Here is a 22,436-nt window from a genome sequence, read left to right as displayed (position 1 = left end):
TAGTAGTTTAGGGAAGTTGGCTCTTTTGAAATTCAGTGTCTTTGTAGTCCGCTTATGTTTCCTATTTGTGTGATTTATACTTAAACGAATTGACCTGTGATCATTGTTTCCTAAATTGCCCCGTATTTCCACATCCGTGATCAGGTCTGTATTGTTGGTAATCAGTAGGTCTAGTAACGCTTTGTTTCTAGTTGGTGCGTCTAACATCTGACCCATGAAATTGTCCTGCAAGACATTTAGGAACTGGCGAGCCATAGATGAATGCGCAGTTCCTTCTGCCCAGTCTATGCCTGGATAATTAAATTCCCCCATTATGATGACACTTCCTATCCTTGCCACTAAACCAAATACATTTTGGCCTAAATGTATGACTGAAATTTAGTTTTTTGCATTTTTTTTATAAGAAAAAGTAGAAAATATAATTGTTTTCAATATATTCATTCTTTTTCCGTTTATATATCGCAAAAAATAAAAATCGCAGAGGCAATCAAATACCATAAAAAAAAGCTCTATTTGTGGGTAGTACGCAAATTTTGTTTGGGTACAGCATTGCATGACCGCGCAATTACCAGTTAAAGCAGCGCAGTGCCAAATTGTAAAATGTGCTCTGGTCATTGAGGGGCCAATTCTTCCAGTGGCTGAAGTGGTTAAAGGAGCAGGATCCTTTTTTTTTTTTTTTTTTTGGGTTAACAAATGCTTTAAGACAGGAGCAATGGTAAACCGTCTCTTCAACGTTTCAAAAGCAAATTGTGCCTCAGAAGTCAAACAGAAATGGATGCATATAAATTATTGCGGCGCTGAAAAGTTCAAAAATGAAATTGAAGAGTGGGAGGAATCCAATCACCAAATATATTGTGCAGATGTAGAAAGAGTCACTCGTCACCACGTGGTAATGTAGTCTGCTTACCAGAAGGTATTAAGGATTAGGCATAGATGATAAATACTCAAAAGCATCCAGCAAATCCAGCCCACTGGAACCCCTCGTCAGACCACAACATCTGTGGGATTTCCTTCACATATAAACTTCTCCCAATGGTCACTTCAGAATTAGGCATTCAGGCATGTAGTCATCATATATCCGAGAAAAGAAAATGAAGGACCCATAGTGAAGCCCGTAATGATAGATAAAAAACGTTTATTGTAGTAACTTACAGTTGAAGCTTAAAACAGCATGCATCAAGGATAGGCACAAACGGCTGCAGCAATCAGCGTACGGATGTCAGCCTGCCTGACATGTTTCATCATAACAGATGTCTTCAGAGGCATGGCTACAGCTACAACCGCACGCTATATATATGGTATGGTTAGTGGGTGGATCAGAGGGGATATGATCAAACTCATCACTAACAGCTGGGTAAGATGTGTGTCTCATGTAGCGGCCAATCAGAAAAAAGAAAGGATAGGAACAAAAAGAGGATAGCAACAGATGACACAGTGCCACCTCATTGGTTAACCTATCTCTCAGTGAGTTGAAAAATTGAAAAAATGCCAGATAAGCATGAACAGGCGACGAGAAAAAAACGCCGGCTGTGCGGCCCGGCTCAGGGACACGAAAAAGACTAAAAATGTATTTTTAATTGATCAGACAAAAACCTGATATCATATAACTCAATATATAAATTAAAAAATGGAAAGGAATTAACACCCGCACAGATAGGCTATGGAATTAACGCCTGTCATGCAGTATAGATCAAAGGCATAGAAAAAAACGCTAGACTTTGTATAACAAATCAGTGCCTGCATGGAAGAAAAACACTAACAAACCAGCGCCTCACATGCAACTAAGCAATAAACATTGTAAATGCGATTAATCGCACATATTTCAATAAAAATTGTAAATGCGATTAATCGCACACAATTCAATAAAAATTGTAAATGCGATTAATCACACACAATTCAATAAAAATACATGCATGCAATATACATCAATACATGTGTTAAAATCAATACAGATGATTGTAAACATCATTTTAAAAAAATATTATTTTTTAAAAAAACTGAGCTAGACACAAGATTTGCAAATAGATAAAGGAGAGAAAACAAAAAATAAATAAATAAAACGAGTAAAGGAGTGTATTGATGCTAACTGTTATTAATGAAGCTATTAACATCCCACTGTACGTTTAACCCATATGGCGTGTAGCATTTGAGGGTGTGTATCCATCGAGTTTCTAACCTCGAGATTTCTCTCTTGGTGTAACTACCTCTCCAATGGGGTGTGAAGCGATCGATGGTGGTAATCAGAGTCCCTACTGGATTTTTGTTATGACATTCTAAATAGTGACGTGAGACCGTGTGCTTAGGAAAACCTTTCTTTATGTTTTTTATATGTTCCTTTATTCGCACGTTCATGGCTCTCATAGTGCGGCCTACATACTGTAGACCGCATGGACAAGTCAATAAGTACACAACATTTTTTGAGGTGCAGGTGATGAAAGTATCTATATCATAGACCTTTGTGGTGGAGTTAGATTTAAATTGACAAATTTTCCTTTTTTTATCGCCATTTATGCGACACACTTTACATTTGCGACATGGGAAAAAACCTTTTGAGTTCTGAAAGAAGGGGACCCTATTGGGGGCATCAAGAACATTAGGGGCAACCTGCAGCTTTAGGGGGGGTACTCCCCTATAGATAACTTGTGGGCGTTCAGGTAAGGATGGGCCCAACACTTTATCATTTTTTAACACGGCCCAATGTTTTCTAAGAATTTTCTTTATATCATAATGTTGTCGAGAATAGGTGGTCACTAAAGAGAACTCATGAATGTTATTATTCTTAGTGATTCTATCTGTGCCCTTTATCATATTGGCCCTATCCAGGCACGCAACCTCATTTATGGTTTTGTCCAAGTCTGCACCAGAGTACCCCTTCTCCACAAATTTGGTTTTTAAGTCAGAGGCCTGCATCAAAAAATCGTGTTTAAAGGTACAATTACGCCTTAGGCGAATAAACTGGCTTTTAGGAACCGCTTTTAACCAGGAGGGATGGTGACAACTCCCCTAACTAATATAGCCATTTCGATCTGTCTCCTTGAAAAAAGTGGTGGTTGTAAATTTATTGTCACAGATCCGTATATTCAAATCCAAAAAATGGATAGCAACCTTGCTCATTTCGAATTGCAGAGAGATACCAAGGGTGTTCTGATTCAGCTCCTGCATGTAATTGGTCAATGATGTTTCATCACCATCCCATAGGAGGAGGATGTCGTCTATATACCTGCCCCAGTACACCAATTCTGGCCGTCTGTCAGCATAGACGACATCCTCCTCCCACTTGGCCATGAACAAATTAGCCATACTGGGCGCAAATTTTGCGCCCATGGCTACACCCCTGGTTTGGAGGTAGCAGGAACCCCCAAACCAGAAGTAATTATGCATCATGGCAAACCTTAGCAGGAGTAAGATGAAATCCCTCTGTGGGGGGGCCAGTTGGTCATCTCTACCAAGGAAGGTCTCAACTGCGTGCATACCATCTGAGTGGGATATGATGGTATACAAAGAGGACACATCGGCGGTAGCCATGATATAACCCTCCTTCCACACCAAGGTATCCAGTATCTGTAAGACCTGGGAAGAGTCCCTCAAAAAAGAAGGGGTCTGGGATACCAGGGGTTGTAAAAATCCATCTATGTATTTCTCAATACGGGAAGTGACAGAATCTAGCTCGCTGATAATGGGCCTTCCAGGTGGGTTAACTAAACTTTTGTGAATTTTTGGTAAAAAGTAAATTACCGGAATCCTGGGAGCCATAGGGACCAAAAAGGCTTTTTCTTTTTTGTTAATCAGTTGTTCGTTAAACCCCTTTTCAATAAGTTTCTGCAATTCCCTCTTATACCTGACAGTAGGATCATGAGGAAGGGGAAGGTATGTGTCAGTATCCAAAAGAATTCTCCTCATCTCTGAGATGTAGGCAACCTTGTCCAAGACAACAATCCCTCCCCCCTTATCAGCAGGGCGAACGATTATATCGTCCCTATCTTTAAGGGTTTTCATCCCATCCTGAAATTTCTGATTGTTTGGATCCCTCCGAATTTTCAATTTTTCCAGATCATTCAAGACTAGATCTTTAAAAACTGAAATAGATGGTGGCACAAAACCCGGCGGGTTGAATAACGAGGCATTCGCAAGGGCAGAATATCTAATTCCATTAGTAGTATGTTCAGATCTAGCAATGGGTTGAGACAGGAAGTGTCTTTTTATGCACATCTTCCTGATATATTTCTGTACATCAATAAAAGCATTGAATTTACTCAATGGTTTATCAGGTGCATATTTAAGCCCATGATTTAGTACAAATTTTTCATTTTCACTTAAAGTGGCCTTGCTAAGATTAAAAATCTCGATATCGTTTACAGTTTCCTTCTTTTTCGTTCTGTGCCTCCTCCCCCCTCTGGACCCTCTTTTGGTTCGCCGTCCCTCTTGTTCTTTTGGGAACCCTTCGGAAAAAAAGGGGTGGAAGGTGGACGGGGGGGGGTAGAGGACCTCTAGGTGGATATTGAGAACTTCTAGGCGGATAATAACCAGGAGAATGCCAATTGGAGCGTTCCCTGGTGTAATAACCAGCCCTGGGAGTGTGTTGTGACTGATGATTCACAATAATTCGATTGTCATATCCATCATAGTGGTCAGTGTATTCCCTATTAAGGGGTTCATAGTAATTGTTAGTAGGAAAATGAGCAGAATTATTCCTAGGTGGATGGTTATACTGAGTATGACCTTCCCTTCCATCGTGGGTCCTAGTCCGTGGCTGCCTTGGTTTAGGTCCTTTTCTAGGACCCACCTTCTTCCAGCCATTCCCGGGCTTACTCCCCCGAGAATTGCCAGCATGATGGGAAGGAATCACAGGCATAGAAGTGGATTCAACGTGTGGTCTATTCAGAGACTCATTATTTCCATTAGCCATAGCGGCTCTTCTAATTTGCCATTTAAAAACCTGATTGGTTCTGTAATCCTCCTGATCTCTGGAATACTTTTTCTTTTTCTTAAATTTCTGATCAATATCCTCTTTTTCCAAAGTTTTTTAAGACTGTCAGACTTATTTCTATATTCATCTAGTTCCTTATAGGGTATTAATTTGGTTTTAACCTCACTGATCTCTTCGTCTAATTTATTAAGTTTTCTCCTTTTTCTCCCTATTAAAAAACGTAAGAGATCCAATCCAACATCGTTGAAATATTTATACCACCCAGGGATATCAGTGTCATCTTCATAGGGTGAAACCTCAAACCTGAGGCTTCTAGGAACCATTTGATCATCCAAACATTTTTCTAGAAAGGCAACATCCCAGTTACCATGTATTTCAGCAACCATGAGGTTCTTTAAACGCATAAAAAGACCTCCCAAATCATTATTCTGTTGATCAGCAGCATCATTAAAAACACCTTTAAGATCAATGCATCTAGAGCTACGAAACTCAAAGATATCCATAATAATCACCTTAATTACATTAAATATGTAATGCAATAGAGGAACAGCAGCAAATAAATATATCAAAACAATAATGGCAAAAAACAAGTAAAAATTTGCGCTGAACTGAAAAAAGCAAGCGGCCAGCAAAGTTCGTAGATAACAAACAAAAAGTCACATGCATATAAATTATTGCGGCGCTGAAAAGTTCAAAAATGAAATTGAAGAGTGGGAGGAATCCAATCACCAAATATATTGTGCAGATGTAGAAAGAGTCACTCGTCACCACGTGGTAATGTAGTCTGCTTACCAGAAGGTATTAAGGATTAGGCATAGATGATAAATACTCAAAAGCATCCAGCAAATCCAGCCCACTGGAACCCCTCGTCAGACCACAACATCTGTGGGATTTCCTTCACATATAAACTTCTCCCAATGGTCACTTCAGAATTAGGCATTCAGGCATGTAGTCATCATATATCCGAGAAAAGAAAATGAAGGACCCATAGTGAAGCCCGTAATGATAGATAAAAAACGAAATGGCTATATTAGTCAGGGGAGTTGTCACCATCCCTCCTGGTTAAAAGCGGTTCCTAAAAGCCAGTTTATTCGCCTAAGGCGTAATTGTACCTTTAAACACGATTTTTTGATGCAGGCCTCTGACTTAAAAACCAAATTTGTGGAGAAGGGGTACTCTGGTGCAGACTTGGACAAAACCATAAATGAGGTTGCGTGCCTGGATAGGGCCAATATGATAAAGGGCACAGATAGAATCACTAAGAATAATAACATTCATGAGTTCTCTTTAGTGACCACCTATTCTCGACAACATTATGATATAAAGAAAATTCTTAGAAAACATTGGGCCGTGTTAAAAAATGATAAAGTGTTGGGCCCATCCTTACCTGAACTCCCACAAGTTATCTATAGGGGAGTACCCCCCCTAAAGCTGCAGGTTGCCCCTAATGTTCTTGATGCCCCCAATAGGGTCCCCTTCTTTCAGAACTCAAAAGGTTTTTTCCCATGTCGCAAATGTATAGTGTGTCGCATAAATGGCGATAAAAATAGGAAAATTTGTCAATTTAAATCTAACTCCACCACAAAGGTCTATGATATAGATACTTTCATCACCTGCACCTCAAAAAATGTTGTGTACTTATTGACTTGTCCATGCGGTCTACAGTATGTAGGCCGCACTATGAAAGCCATGAACGTGCGAATAAAGGAACATATAAAAAACATAAAGAAAGGTTTTCCTAAGCACACGGTCTCACGTCACTATTTAGAATGTCATAACAAAAATCCAGTAGGGACTCTGATTACCGCCATCGATCACTTCACACCCCATTGGAGAGGTAGTTACACCAAGAGAGAAATCTCGAGGTTAGAAACTCGATGGATACACACCCTCAAATGCTATACGCCATATGGGTTAAACGTAGAGTGGGATGTTAATAGCTTCATTAATAACAGTTAGCATCAATACACTCCTTTACTCGTTTTATTTATTTATTTTTTGTTTTCTCTCCTTTATCTATTTGCAAATCTTGTGTCTAGGTCAGTTTTTTTTTTAAATAATATTTTTTTAAAATGATGTTTACAATCATCTGTATTGATTTTAACACATGTATTGATGTATATTGCATGCATGTATTTTTATTGAATTGTGTGCGATTAATCGCATTTACAATTTTTATTGAATTGTGTGCGATTAATCGCATTTACAATTTTTATTGAAATATGTGCGATTAATCGCATTTACAATGTTTATTGCTTAGTTGCATGTGAGGCGCTGGTTTGTTAGTGTTTTTCTTCCATGCAGGCACTGATTTGTTATACAAAGTCTAGCGTTTTTTTCTATGCCTTTGATCTATACTGCATGACAAGCGTTAATTCCATAGCCTATCTGTGCGGGTGTTAATTCCTTTCCATTTTTTAATTTATATATTGAGTTATATGATATCAGGTTTTTGTCTGATCAATTAAAAATACATTTTTAGTCTTTTTCGTGTCCCTGAGCCGGGCCGCACAGCCGGCGTTTTTTTCTCGTCGCCTGTTCATGCTTATCTGGCATTTTTTCAATTTTTCTGCTCACTGAGAGATAGGTTAACCAATGAGGTGGCACTGTGTCATCTGTTGCTATCCTCTTTTTGTTCCTATCCTCTCTTTTTTCTGATTGGCCGCTACACGAGACACACATCTTACCCAGCTGTTAGTGATGAGTTTGATCATATCCCCTCTGATCCACCCACACACCATACCATATATATAGCGTGTGGTTGTAGCTGTAGCCATGCCTCTGAAGACATCTGTTATGATGAAACATGTCAGGCAGGCTGACAGCCGTACGCTGATTGCTGCAGCCGTTTGTGCCTATCCTTGATGCATACTGTTTTAAGCTTCAACTGTAAGTTACTACAATAAACGTTTTTTATCTATCATTACGGGCTTCACTATGGGTCCTTCATTTTCTTTTCTCGGATATATGATGACTACATGCCTGAATGCCTAATTCTGAAGTGACCATTGGGAGAAGTTTATATGTGAAGGAAATCCCACAGATGTTGTGGTCTGACGAGGGGTTCCAGTGGGCTGGATTTGCTGGATGCTTTTGAGTATTTATCATCTATGCCTAATCCTTAATACCTTCTGGTAAGCAGACTACATTACCACGTGGTGACGAGTGACTCTTTCTACATCTGCACAATATATTTGGTGATTGGATTCCTCCCACTCTTCAATTTCATTTTTGAACTTTTCAGCGCCGCAATAATTTATATGCATTTGACTTTTTGTTTGTTATCTACGAACTTTGCTGGCCACTTGCTTTTTTCAGTTCAGCGCAAATTTTTACTTGTTTTTTAAACAGAAATGGATACCTTGTTTGGTCAGCTGTGTAATAGGGTGAATGATAGCCGAAAAGTTCCTGATAAACTTGCGATAAAAATTGGCAAAGCCCACAAAGTGTTGTATTCCCTTCTCGTCTGTGGGGGCTGGCCAACCTAGTATTGCTGAGTCTTTCTGTTGGTCCATCTTGATCCCTTTGGTTGAAATGATCAGACCTAAGAACTGGATGCTCCGTTGCTCAAAGTCGCAATTCTCGGCTTTGGCATAAAGTCCATATTTACGGAGCCGGCACAATACACTTTTTACATGCCCTCAGTGTACCTCCAATGATACAGAGAATATTAAGATGTCAATAGACAACCATGAAAATATCCAGAAAGTCTTTGAAAATGTTGTTAACGAAGTACTGGAAGGTGGCTGGGGCATTACAAAGGCCAAAAGGCATAGCTTGATATTCAAAGTGCCCAAATCGGGTACGGAAGGCAGTTTTCCATTTATCCCCTTCTCATATATGAACCAGGTTATGGCCCCTCTTAAATCCAGCTTGGTAAAGATGCTTGTTGATTTGAGTCTTTGGAACAGTTCAGGGACTAGAGGAAGGGATAGCGATTCTTCACTGTTATTTTATTTAGGTCATGATAGTCCACACATGGTCTCAGGGAATAATCCTTTTCTATGAATAATATACAAGCAACGGCCGGTGAGGTAGAGGGACGGATGAATACTTTCTGCAGGTTCTCATCAATATAGTCCTTCAAAACCCCCGATTCTCGTTCAGATAAAGGAAAGATGTGCCCAAAGGGAATCTTGGCCCCGGGAAGGAGCTCAATGGGGCAGTCATAAGGTCTCTGTGGAGGAAGGGTGTTTGCTCCTCGTTTGTTGAAAATGTCCAGGTATTCGTGGTAAGAATCTGGAACTACTTGACATAATTTGGGGTCTGCATTCATACACAGCAAGGTAGCAGGTGATGGTGGGGAAGTTTCCAAACAGTGTCTCTGGCAGTATGGTGACAGGAACTTGACACCATCTACATCTACACACTCCAGAATCAATAATAGAGGTCACTGATACGGTTCTTCCCGGCAGCTGGAAGAAAACAGGCAGAGCAATATGAGCTTAGCTGGCAGACAAGGCAGGCAGGGGTGACTGGTTGAATGAAGAAAGGGAAAGACACTTACGCAGCTTGGCAGCACAGGTACGCACAAAGTGACTGGTTTCTCCACAGTACAGGCAGAGGTTATTTACTCGTCGGGATTGGTGTTCTTCTGGAGTAAATCAGGCTCAATTGCATGGGTTCAGGCGCCTCTGGAGTGGGGAAAGCGGAGTTTCCAGGTGCCAGGTTAGGAGGAGCAGGGATCTTAGGTAACATCCAGGTTGGACGGAACTGCTGTGTGATCCTTTTAGACCTGCGTTCTCATAGGTGGCAGTCAATCTGAATGGACAGAGTGATTAGGGCTTCCAGAGAGCTTGGCACCCCAACCCGAGCAAGCTCATCTTTCAGGCTTTCCGAGAGACCCAAATGAAATTGATGATGCAGGGCTGCGTCATTCCAGCTGGTGTCCGCACTCCAGCGCCTAAAGTCAGTGATATAGTCCTCAGCCGCCCTGCGGCCTTGCTGGAGTGCATGAAGAGCGTCATCATAAATCAGTGCCATGGCGTCAAAGAACATTTGCATGGTGTTTAGTTGTGCGTTGTCCTCTTCTAACAGCCGGTGGGCCCAGGACTGTAGTTACCCTTGGAGGAGGGAAATAATGAATTCCACCTTGGTGGTTTCCAGGGAAAAAGTCTGTGGCTGGAGAGCAAAGTAGAGCTGACAGGCATTGCGGAAGGCTCTAAATTTACACCGATCAACGGAAAACCTCTCAGGAGTAGGTATTCGGGGCTCATCATTACTGTATGGCTGGCTGAAGCCCTGGTTTGGGTGGTGGAGGAGGCAGGATTAGATGCAGGAGCTGTGGTTGCTGGAGTGGACAGTGACTGTACCCGGCCTTCCCAATGCACGTATCCCTCCTGCAGAGACTTAACCGCTTGGTAAGAGCAGCAAGGTGCTGACATATTTCATCCACTGGAGAGGGTCCTCTTGCAGGCTCAGACATGGCTATTTGGTACTGTTACGTACCTGGGATGTGAGCCTGATGTGCAGAGGAAGGCCTCTCATACAACTCCAGCTCGCGGACTACTGGCATTAATATAGCAGCCACAGGAGCATGGTGGGATGAGTGCCTGTAAACAGTTCAATAGTCTGTGTAGTAGTGGTGGTCAACAGGTAGACTAGCTGACACGATGCTTGACTGGTGGCAGGCCAGGATGAACAACATGGAGCCGTATCAGATGCAGTCTTGCAGGGCTGGGAGCTGTAGCAGGCTGGATGAGCGAGATGCAGGGTCAGACAAGCCGGGTCGGTAACAATTGGGCAGATCAAGCATAGACGGTAGGCAGAAGGGAGGTCAGTTACAAGTCGAGTAGTACCGGAAGATCAGCAGACAGAATCAGCAGGCAGGATCAGAGTCTAAAGGGAGGCCGGGATCAGGACAGGCAGCAGACAATCACAGGTAATGACAAACTGGATCAGGATCAGAGGTCACACAGGAAAAAGGATACAACACAGAAGCTGCAGACCAAACAACAATTAACCTCTGTAGAAGCCCTGTTTAAATAGCCCGCCTGACGTCAACATTAGTGACAGGTGTGCCTCTAGGACTGGGGAGCAGCTTCTTCTGAGTGGTGAGATTAAGTCTGTATGACTAAAAGACTCTATTTTTCTGTGTGTCAGAAATGTTTTTGGGCAGCAGTAGGCTGTTCCAGACCAGGTAGATAGGTTCCTGTGTTTTGCAGTTAGACGCCCAAAGTGGCAAGGGTTTATTTTATGTTTTGTTTTATTTTTGCTGTTTTTGATACCTGCACTTGTAACCACAGACTTGGAAATAAACCACTGTTTTGTTTTCACAAAGATCCTGCTGTCTGTTTGTGCCTACTTCACTGTGCTGTGACCCATCCAGAGGGTCCTGCATACCCTGCTACTGAGCTAATCCCTTACAGTAGTCAACAGACATCATCAGGGTGATACAAACAGGATGGGAAAATAACACCATCTGACCAGAAACAGAAGAATGTGGGTAACCTATCATCAAGTATAGGAGGTATTGAAGGAAACATGAGGTGGGAAGGTAAGGGGGGGCAGCGGGAAGAGTATAATATCAGAAAACACAGTCACAGTGTAAGGTCTTAAGATATTGATGCAGATCAGGTGTAACTGCATTTTCCATCTATTCAAGTGGCTATCTGTCAGTCTTGAGCAGTGGTCTCTTAACTGTGGCCTGATGTGGCCCTTGCTTGCCTTTATCCGGCCCTTGGAGCACTATGCTATCCACTGACACTAATGATGGAGCACCATTGTTCCCACATACAGACACCAATGATGGGGTACCATTCCCACATACACCAATAATGGGCACCATTCCTCACATAGACACCAACAATGGGGCACCATTCCTACATTGAATACCAACAACGAGGCACCATTTCTCCCACAGACACCAATGATGGGGCACCTTTCTTCCCATAAACACCAACAATGGGGCATCATTCCTACACTGAATACCAACAATGGGGCAGATTTCCTCCCACTGATACCAGCAATAGGGCACTATTCCTTGTACTGAAACCAATGATGGGGCAAGGTTTATGCTCACTGACACCGGGGTTTTTTCTACTCTCACTGACACCAGGGTGTTTTCTACTCTCACTGGTCACAGGACAAGGAAAGTAAACTGGCCCTGTGGTCAGGAAGTTTGGAGACCCCTGGTCTTCAGGCTGCTTTTGAAATCAGCATTGACCTAAGGTTTGAATCAACTTTTTGCCACAGATAATCTTGCCACTTATGAGCAGGTTAAATTTTTTTTTTTTTTAAATAGCCTTTGCTATTTTTCTTGTACAGTACATTTATGAACATATGTTGCTCAATAAATTGTAGAATGCTTTCAGAGCACAGCATCATTACTTCATAACAAACTTTGAATGTCAGTGGAGAGATGGTTTGCTCTGCTATTGTTTTATACCTTTGCTGATATAAAGTATATCAAGCATGACAAGCGTCCAGTTACACACCACGTTAATAGAGGTGCCACAAATGCTACTGAAACAAACTAGTCTATCTTTTACTTTTTAAACCCTAAACACCTAAAGAACCACACTGAGGCTGATCTACAGGAACACATCTGAGTGAAGCAAGCTAAGATGTGTTGAAGAGACACCAACAACCAAGATATAAAAAGCTCAATGTGCATTGTTCAGTATTAGTTTGAGCTCAACATCACCTCATGGGACAGTCTCTTGATGTACAGTACGTCCATTCATAAGCAGTACAGTACAGACACATGAAAAGAGAACTCCTAAATAATTTAGCCTTTTAGGTACATTGTCAGCAGCATTTCCAAACACAGCAGCTCTTGTCAAAGTTAATCAAACACCTACAAGATTTCTTTGTTTATTTGAGATGTCAGCGTCCTACAGACACATTGACGTCACCGGCAACTGTGACAGTCCCTGAACAAAACTTTCACATAGAAAAGCACAATAAGGACCGAGGGCAGCAAATTCTTTACATCACAGGGATGCAGAGCATATACAGCAGTGTAATCCAGAAAATATGTCCCAGTTTTGCTCTCATGTCAGTGACAGTGTCACATCATTTCTACAGCTTGTGTTCATTCATCATTTTGCTACAAATACATTTCTGACCTGTTACAGTATAGATGTTTACCATTCATATTTATCTTTGATAAGTGCAAATAGAAGATGCCTTTTAAGTAAATGCTTTAAGTTGCCTTTTGCTAATTAACAGATCCCAAGCAAGTCAAGAACCCTAATGCCCTGTACACACGGTCGGATTTTCCGACGGAAAATGTTCAAAGGGAGCTTTTTTTGGAATTTCCGACCATGTGTAGGCACCATCGGACATTTTCCATCGGAATTTCCGTCACACAAAATTTGAGATCTGGATTTCAAATTTTCCGACAACAAAATCCGTTATCATAAATTCTGATCGTGTGTACACAATTCCGATGCACAAAGTTCCACGCATGCTCTCAATCAAGTACGAGACGGAAGCGCTTGTTCTGGTAAAACTAGCGTTTGTAATGGAGACATTCGTCACGCTGCAAATTTTAAAATATTTTAATGCAGCACATTCTCTTCTTCTTTATAATTTTAGAATAATGAAGTTGTTTTGCTGCTTATATTCACACAGAGTTCTGACCAACTGATTTCTTTAGTATTTTTCGTGATCTTATGAATAATTTTTTTGTTTTTTGTTTTGTGTCAAGTTACCACAACACCATTATTATCTTGTATTTTTTTAACCTGAAGGAGGTTGGTGTTGGTGTACCTTGTAAATTTGACATTGTATTTTTGAAATGTACCTGCCTACTCACAAACCGTCCTTTTTGAAGTAAAACACATAGACAAGTATTTGTGGAAAATAAATAGCCATTTATTCTAGAACATAACAAAATAAAGAGGAAGTCAATGCTGGAGAAACTGGTGAAATTTGCGAAGGCCTTGTACCCCAGGGCACACATCAATTATTTTACAGTCAAAATCGGTGGCCTGAGGAGTCCTTATAATAGTGAGCACAATCTGCTCCAGGACTACAAGGCATCAGGAACAGCAGCAGATGACATATCTGTCTCCAGGCTGTGGTCTTACAACAGCCTGTGTCTTTTTTGTCAGACCAGACTGAACCCAGGCCATCACACTCTTGTCTTCCTTCCATGCTTCCTTCCACTCTTGCTTCCAGGCTGTGGCTCTGGTGTTGTAGTTGTGGCAGGAGGTGGAGGAGGACCATGGTTGAACTCACAAACGTGGCTTTGGCTTGTGAGTTCGTCCCTCAACCCCTTATTTAGGGTTTGTAAGCTAACTTCCTCACATTTCATTTATTTTGCAGGCTGCCATGTAGGCATAGTCCTGTTGAATATTGGGGGGGGGGGGGGGGGTTCTGAGGGCTGCAGTAGCCTTCCAAAATAGGCCAATTGCTGCCTCCTCCAGGTTACTCCTCTTCCAGGTCCCTTCATGGGGAGGGACCTGGGATTAGGCCAGGCTACTGGGCCTGACCACCTCCTGGCTGCCACTTACCCCCACCACCTCCTGGCTGCCACTTTCCACAGCCTCCTCCTGGCTGAGACTTTCCTGTGTATGAAAAAGGGACATAGTTTTAGTTTTTGGTTAATCAATCACACACAATTTTTAGCTCATGACTGTTGCAAATTGAGTGTTAATAAATAGAAAAAACTATCATTTTGACCCCAGCATTTTTCATTCTTGTCCCAATCATTTGTGGCCACTACTGTCTATTGATATGTAAAACACTTTGTAAAATCTGAAATTACTGATTAATAATAACATCTAATTAACATCATTAATAATTTGACAAGAAATATGTTGAACAATTCTATACCTGGCTCAAGCTGGGCTCCTCCACTTCTTACTGGCTGGAAGGCCCAGTTTGGATGTCGGAAGCCTCACCTGAGGTGGAAGAAAGCCTTGAAGAAAGACTGGAGAGTGCTGGCCTGGGTTCAGTCTGGCCTGCCAGAAAATGCAGTCTGTCATAGTACCACAGCCTGGGTACATAAATGTCATCTGCTGCAGCTCCTGATCACTGGGAATCCTGAACCTTCTTGCGCTCCCTATTATAAGTGCTCTTCATGCCACCAATTAGGGCCTTCAAATATGTGATGTCTGCCGTGGGGATCACCAGCTTCACATATTCCAGCAATTGATCCAGTGCTGCCTTCCTCTTTGTTTGATTGTTATAAAAGGGGTGGTTTACCTGCCACAGACAGGGCAGCTCCCTGTACATATCAATGAATATGGAGATAAAGTCCTGATCATTCAATAGATCCATTTTGTCTGCAAGACACAACACAAGACAAACCCTAATGTCAGGCTAAACTCTCCTAATCTTGTCCCAATATAGGCCTCAATCTAAAAGCACTATAGGCCACTGATGCACCAAGTTAAAATTGTACCTTCGTTCAAACGATCAGCGCTTCCGATACACCTTCCTCATCTCACAGATCGTATGTACGGCGCATGCCTGTTACGCTTTATATACACTGCACATGCATGAAACTCCGCCCGCCCCTGACGTTCTTTCTAGTCTATTCCCCGCCCCTTCTCTTTAGGCGCAGTGGGAGAGCACATGGCGGAGAAAGAGCAAGTGCCTGCAGAGGAGAGCAGCAACGACAAAAGCCCAGAGCCACGAACGTCCCGATCCCGGAGGAGATTTAAGGCCTCAAATATGTTCTTTGTAGAGATGGTGGAGATGGTGGACATCTTGAAAAGGGACAACTATGATAGGAAGTATGGACCTTACCTAAACCCTAACGTGAGAAAGGCCAAGATCATGGCTAAAGTTGTGAAGAGTCTGCGCCCGAATTTTGGGGTACGACGATCCAAGGATCAATTGAGGAAACGCTAGTCAGGTCTGAAATTGAGGGAGCGGGATCAGTACAGAAGGATCAAGAGAGTTCTTCAAAAAAGTAAGTTGTTGTCGTGTGTTCCTAGTATTATTATTACTTGCATGTTGCTCCATGTGCTTTTCTTTACTGCTGTACAGTTTAAAATGGCAACTTTCAGGTTCATGGGCACAGTAATCATGACGTATTAAACATCGTTTGTTCGCCAACTAATACGATGTTTGGGGCAGATACAGGTAACTACATTTGTTCAGGCCTATTTGTATTAAAAGAAGTTTAGTACATTGTTGTCTAGATTAGGTTTGTAACTAGAATAAAATGTAAACTAGATTCAGTGTAAGGAGAGGACACTCAGCGGCTGTTTACACATCTGGATGCAGGAGCAATAGTGTGGGACACCAGAACCAACTTTTTAGGGTGTCCCACACAGGTGCTCCAGTGCATACAAGAGGTGTCTCCATGTGTTAAAATGGTACAAAAAAGGTAAGTATTCCAGCTTTAGAAAGGGAAAAAAAATTTCTTCAGCTTGGAACTCTGCCAAAAAAGACAATTGTACAACACTTCCAAGCAATGTTTCAGATTCCTATTTCTGCCCTCAAATATCTGTGTGCTAAGTATACCTTTTTTTCACATAAGGGAGAAAAGACTCGGGACATCTGAAGACACCAGGGACTCAAAACCTCCTAAAGAAGGGGAAATACCACCAACACAACCAGAAGATGTGGAGGGAGACGTTTATGAAGTTGGTGAAATAGTGACCACAACAGGTGAGTGTCTGAGACCACAGCTTCAGGTAATGGATGGATGCCTGCATATTTATAATACATGGTGTGTTTTTTAATTTTAGGTGATGTGGATGTTGTGGAAGAAGATTTACATTTCACAAGTGCAAGCGCACACGTCCTCATCGGGGATATCATGGTGTGCAATCGTGATTTACAAAAGATCAAGGAAGACATCAATGATATTGAAAAAAGACTCAAAAACATCATTGATGTTTTAGGCCAAATCTAAAAAGTACCTAAAGTCTTCATTTTTTGGATATTTTTTGGATATTTTTCACCTTTTTTAAGTATCTTGAAAGCCAAATTTTGAAGATGCATACAGTGTGTCAACATATGCTATCTGCCATCACGGGATATTAAGGTATGCGTTTGGTGGGTGCAACCCTTTCCTCACAAATTAAGTAGCTGAGAGGAAGTGGTTGCACCCCCAAAACACGTCCATTGATACCCCATGATGGGAGCTAGCACATGTAAACATTAGGCATGGGATGAGGAGGGAAATCCCCATTTTGACTCTCAATTTGTGTGCATCTTCAAAATCTGGCTTTCACAGGGGTGACATCACCCATCTGATGAAGGCAAGATCAACACAGATCTTGCCTTCATTTTTTTAAAGTTGAACTTTGTAAGTTCCTGAGTTGGGTATTGTTTTATGGTTTTAAACATGCCTATAACACAAAAAAGGCTATTTGTACTGTCTATACCAAAAATGTGATTCTAAAATATGGTTTGTTCAAAAACCCTTTTCTAACGCACATGTGAATGTGCACAGTGTATTTTAAGAGTAAACAATGTGTGGCTTCTTCTTTCAATGCTCAAGAGCAGTTTTTAGACTAAGTTGTTGGTGTTTACAGTAACAATGGGGGTTATTTCCGAAAGGTAAATTCACTTTGCACTACAAGTTTTTGCAGTGCACTTGTAGTGCAAAGTGGATTTTCCTTTAGTAAATAACTCCCACAGTGCTTTATAATTTGCCACAATCATGCCATTTCTGTGACTCCCCAAAATTCATTCAGTTTAAATATAAAAATTTTTTGGTAAAATTTTTATTAAACATTTTCTGGCATATCAATGGCCCCCCTACCCGCAAAGTACTTCATATATTTTATATGGACTTCACGTGCGCTTTGGGGGGGCAAACACTGAAAACAAGATACGAACCCACAAGCACAAAATGAAGAGCAGTAACGATTGGAAAAGCATGAGCCTGAAAAGCACGAATCTTCTCTCACCAAACTTCTACTAACACAAGATTAGCAGAAGGAGCCCAAAGGGTGGCGCACTTGGTATTGAACTTCCCTTTTCTAGAGCCATCATACGTGTTGTATGTCACCGCGTTCTTCATGTTCGGAATTTCCGACAAGATTTGTGTGACCGTTGAGCCAATATCCGTCGGAAAAAATCCATGGATTTTGTTGTCGGAATGTCCAATCGTGTGTATGTAGCATAAGTTTAGGTATTATTACATATATTTACATATTTCAAACACAGCATTTAGGCATACACTTCATAGATTGTGTTTAAAGTTACATGATAATAATTCTTCGCTAACAGTAACTATGTTATCTAATCATTTTAGTAATTTTGCATTATGACTTGAATTGACATAGCATTATTACTAATTATTAATATATACACTCTGGTGCAAAATGTTTACACAGGTGTGAAAAAATGCTGTAAATTAAGAATGTTAATAGTTTATTCTTATCAATTAACAAAATAGAAAGTAAATGAACAGAAGATAAATCTGAATCAAATCAATATATAGTGTAACCACCCTTTGCCTTCAAAACAGCATCAATTCTTCTAGGTACAGCTGCACACAGTTTTTGAAGGAACTCGTGAGGTAGGTTGTTCCAAACATCTTGGAGAACTAACTACAGATCTTCTGTGTATGTAAGCTGCCTTGAATCCTCCTATCTCTTCATGTATTCCCAGACAGACTTGATGTTGAGATCAGGGCTCTGGGGGGCTCCTTGTTTACACTGATAGTACTTAAAGCGGAGTTCCACCCAAAAATGGAACTTCCGCTTTAAGGAAAGGTGACCCCTGACATGCCACATTTGGCATGTAATTTTTTTTTGGAGGGGGAGCAGAAACCCTCTTTTTAGAGGGTTCCTGCTCCCACTTCCTCCTGGAGCACCTGCAGTGCCAGAAGGGAGATCACCTCTCCCCCCCTCCCTCTCGGTAATCATCTGGGACACGTCACAGGTCCCAGATTATTGCCCGGCCAGACACAGCATGCAACGTGGCTCGCGCATGCACAGTACGTGCCCGGCTGTGAAGCCACAGCCGGGCGCCCACAGTGACAATGCTGGCGCCGCAGAGAGGAGGGGGAGATGAGCGGGGCTTCGTTCCCCCACATCACTGGACCCTGGGACAGGTAAGTGTCCGATTATTAAAAGTCAGCAGCTGCAGTATTTGCAGCTTCTGACTTTTAATTGTTTTTTTAAGCGGAACTCCGCTTTAATGACATTGGATGCAATTTTGAACCAATCACATGCCTCCCTGATGGTATGGCATGATAGATAAGTATCTGCCTGTATTTCTCAGCATTGAAGACACCATTGATCCTGACCAAATCTCCAACTCCATTTGCAAAAATACAGCCCCAAACTTGCAAGGAACCTTCAACTTGTTTTACTGTTGCCTGCAGACAATCATTATTATAGTGCTCTCCAGCCCTTCTGCAAACAAATTGCCTCCTGCTACAGTCAAATATTTCAAATTTTGACTCATCAGTCTAGAGCACCTGCTGCCATTTTCTGCTCCCTAGTTCCTATGTTTCTGTGCATAGTTGAGTTGCTTAATCTTGTTTCCACGGTGGAGGTGTGGCTTGTTGGCCATAATTCTTCCAAGAAGACCACTTTTGACCAGACTTTTCCAGACAGTAGATGGGTGTACTTGAATCCAACTGGTTTCTGCCAGTTCTGTGCTGATGGACATGGACATGGATGCACTGCTGGACATCTTTAAATGTTGAATTGAAGTAAGCATAATGTGTCTTTCATCTGCTGCATTAAGTTTCCTTGGCCGAACCCTAAAGTCCCCAACATTGTGCCTATACTCAAAACTTAAAATGGGCCAAGTGTAATCTTTGTGACTTAGCACGTTATTGCAGAGCCCTGAAAGAGAATAGGGATAGGCATCCTGACTACTTTTAAACTCTGTCTTCACATGCACATACATTTAAATTCTTCTAAGAAAACAACAGACACTGGTGACTTTAAACAGTCCTTTGGCTCTGCAGGTCCAGTATCCAAAGAGCAAAAAAATGTTAACGTTGCAGAAATGGAAAAATACCAGCAACCAATGGAATGAATTGTTGCTATCTTGGGAGAGTGCTAAAGTATTCCTCCTGCAGAATCACAAAGCCTGTATCTATTTCCACTTTTAGCAGATAAGTCACCACCTGCTTTGGGCTATGGTTTAATTCAAATTCTCTGCCTTCAGGGAATGGCCCTGCAACCAAGAACAACTGCAGGTCAGAAGGATTTCTCTAACATAGAGAAAAAAAGAAGGAATCCTTCTAACAAGAGGAAAGGACGCAACCCCCTATATCAAGTGTAGCTCAGCAGTAAAAGTCAGGATTTGGACCAGCCTCATTTTGTTGTCCAGGTTGCAAATATTTGTGAACCATTCTTGATCACTATGCCCAACTCTCTTTTTGACTAGTCTGTCTTTCAGGATAAAACATCCTAAACTCCAATCATTTTAGACATTAGAATTTCTTTGGGGATATATGGATAGTACAATCCAAACTCTAGAGCTACCCTTCTTCAACACCTTTCTCTCTAGTCTGGCCAGACAAGGCAGTTTGGTTTTCTCACCTTTCCCTGGAGGGATACAATAATTCTCAGCCCTCCACACTAGAGACTTTTGAACTTCTTGCTACCCCTGTATCTTCTCAAGCATTCCCAGGCTTCCCTTTGCCCAGTCCTTGGCACCTAACTCTCATCTTCAGTCCCTCCAAGGCCACTGTGATAATGATGCCTCTCCTTCACTCCAATCATCACCCTCCATATCACTGAATCACTAGTGACGCTTTTTCTCCTAAAATCAAATTCCCTGGGTCAGTGTCGATATCTTTCCAGACAGCAAGAAATTGAGTTGCAAGTTTGAAAATTACTTTCTAAGCTATTGCTAGATTTGCCAGGCTTCACAAGTTTGTTGCACAATTGGAACAAGCCCGCATTGCTTGACTCCAGATCAACTTTCTTTGCAAACATTCTGCAAGTGTGCTGCAGTTCTGGTTCAGTTATGTTGTGCAATAGTCATCCCATCACATAGGTCACTGTGACTTGCAGAGCTCTTGCTGTAGACTCACCACTACAACTTTTCTCTTGCTAGAGACTTGCCATGCAAATTTGCTACACTGGAAAAGTGTCAACTGGAACTTTCAAGTGCTCTGAAAGTGTAAAAGTTTCCACTGAAAACGTGCAACAAGTTAACAAGACTTACAATTCAACACTGTGACAAATTTGTGGCAGGTTATACTGCATATCTGGGTTACACCTCCCAGAGGCTCACCAAATCCAGCTTCAGGGATTAATGTCTCCTCTTTCAGCTCTCTGTTAGATTCTATGCCTTTCAGCAGTTGTGGTGCAGCAGCTGCTTCAGGCATTATAGGAATCAGTTTTTCCCTGGGCACAATTATAGGCTGATCTGAATTGGATTCCATAGGAGATGGCTTCAGGACATGTTTAGCCACCCCAATGCACACATACCCAACCGTCTTTGAAATCAGAGTGGCCATGGTGGGCTGTGCAGCAACAACAGCGATAGGCAGCTGTACTTGCTCAGCTTTTTCTGTGCCTAGTCCCGTGCCCCAATTCACCATGTAACAAGCCCCTGTTCGCTCGGTTCCATTCTTCCGACACTCCTCTGCGGCTATAGAATCAGATTTCAGATCGCAACATCTGATGATTCAGTCATCCGATGCTCCGGGACTAGAACTACAGCTATGTGCCATTCTAATCCAGTTGTGTAGCTCAGCACAAACACCAGGCAGGCTGTATGTAAGTTCAAACAGGGATCTCTTTTATTGACAGGAATACAGGCTCTTTTATACAGTAAAAGAGGAGGTGCATACCTCCTACTCATATTACTCTAACAATACACCTGTAACCTAATTAACCTAATTAACATGAGCTAGTTTACTAACATGACCTTTTGCCCAGACTTGTGGTCACCGAGCTTCACACAGTACATTATACATTATCATAAGTACAACCACAGGACATTTTCACAATAGCAGGAGCTAATTACAATTAACAATACAAACAGTGTTCTCCCCCCTCCTCAGCGTAGTCATCAACACTTATAGTAGGAGTAGACTGTTCATCTCCTAGCCAGTCCTGGAGGCTAATGTGATCAGCTCACTCAATTAACACGTTGAGTTCAGAATCAAACAAACCAATAATAGTCTTTACATATATATCCTGTGAGATATTGGGGATAAATATTACTGTCCAATTTTAAGCAACCCAAGACATACCCTCCAAGTCACCATTTCCCATATGGCATACACAGGGTCCCCAGAGTCTGTGTGTCCTGGGGGACCAGGACCCGAATCCACAGTAATACCACCTCAAGAGTCCCCAGGCATACAGCTCACAAATAGCACCGTTCCCCCAAATGCCAGGGCCCATAATCGGTCGGCAAGAGGCTTGCATTCAGTCCCCTCCAACAGCCTCTATCCCAGGTGAGTCTGTCACAACCCAGTATCGTGTGGGACTCACCACAGCAGCCTTGAGAACTGTGGTCAACCTCCAGCAGTTTCCACAGACGGCACACAGGCGTTCATCTCCCTGGAAGGTGGCTCCTGCAGCTCCAACATGGTGCTCTGTCAGCCTGATCAAGTGCCCCTCTTTGCCAGGGCTCCTGGTCTTATAGGCATAAGACAAGTCACCATCTTGGT

Source organism: Aquarana catesbeiana, linkage group LG05 (assembly GCF_042186555.1).
Source record: "Aquarana catesbeiana isolate 2022-GZ linkage group LG05, ASM4218655v1, whole genome shotgun sequence".
Classification (NCBI taxonomy): Eukaryota; Metazoa; Chordata; class Amphibia; order Anura; family Ranidae; genus Aquarana; species Aquarana catesbeiana.
This window is presented reverse-complemented; position numbering follows the sequence as displayed.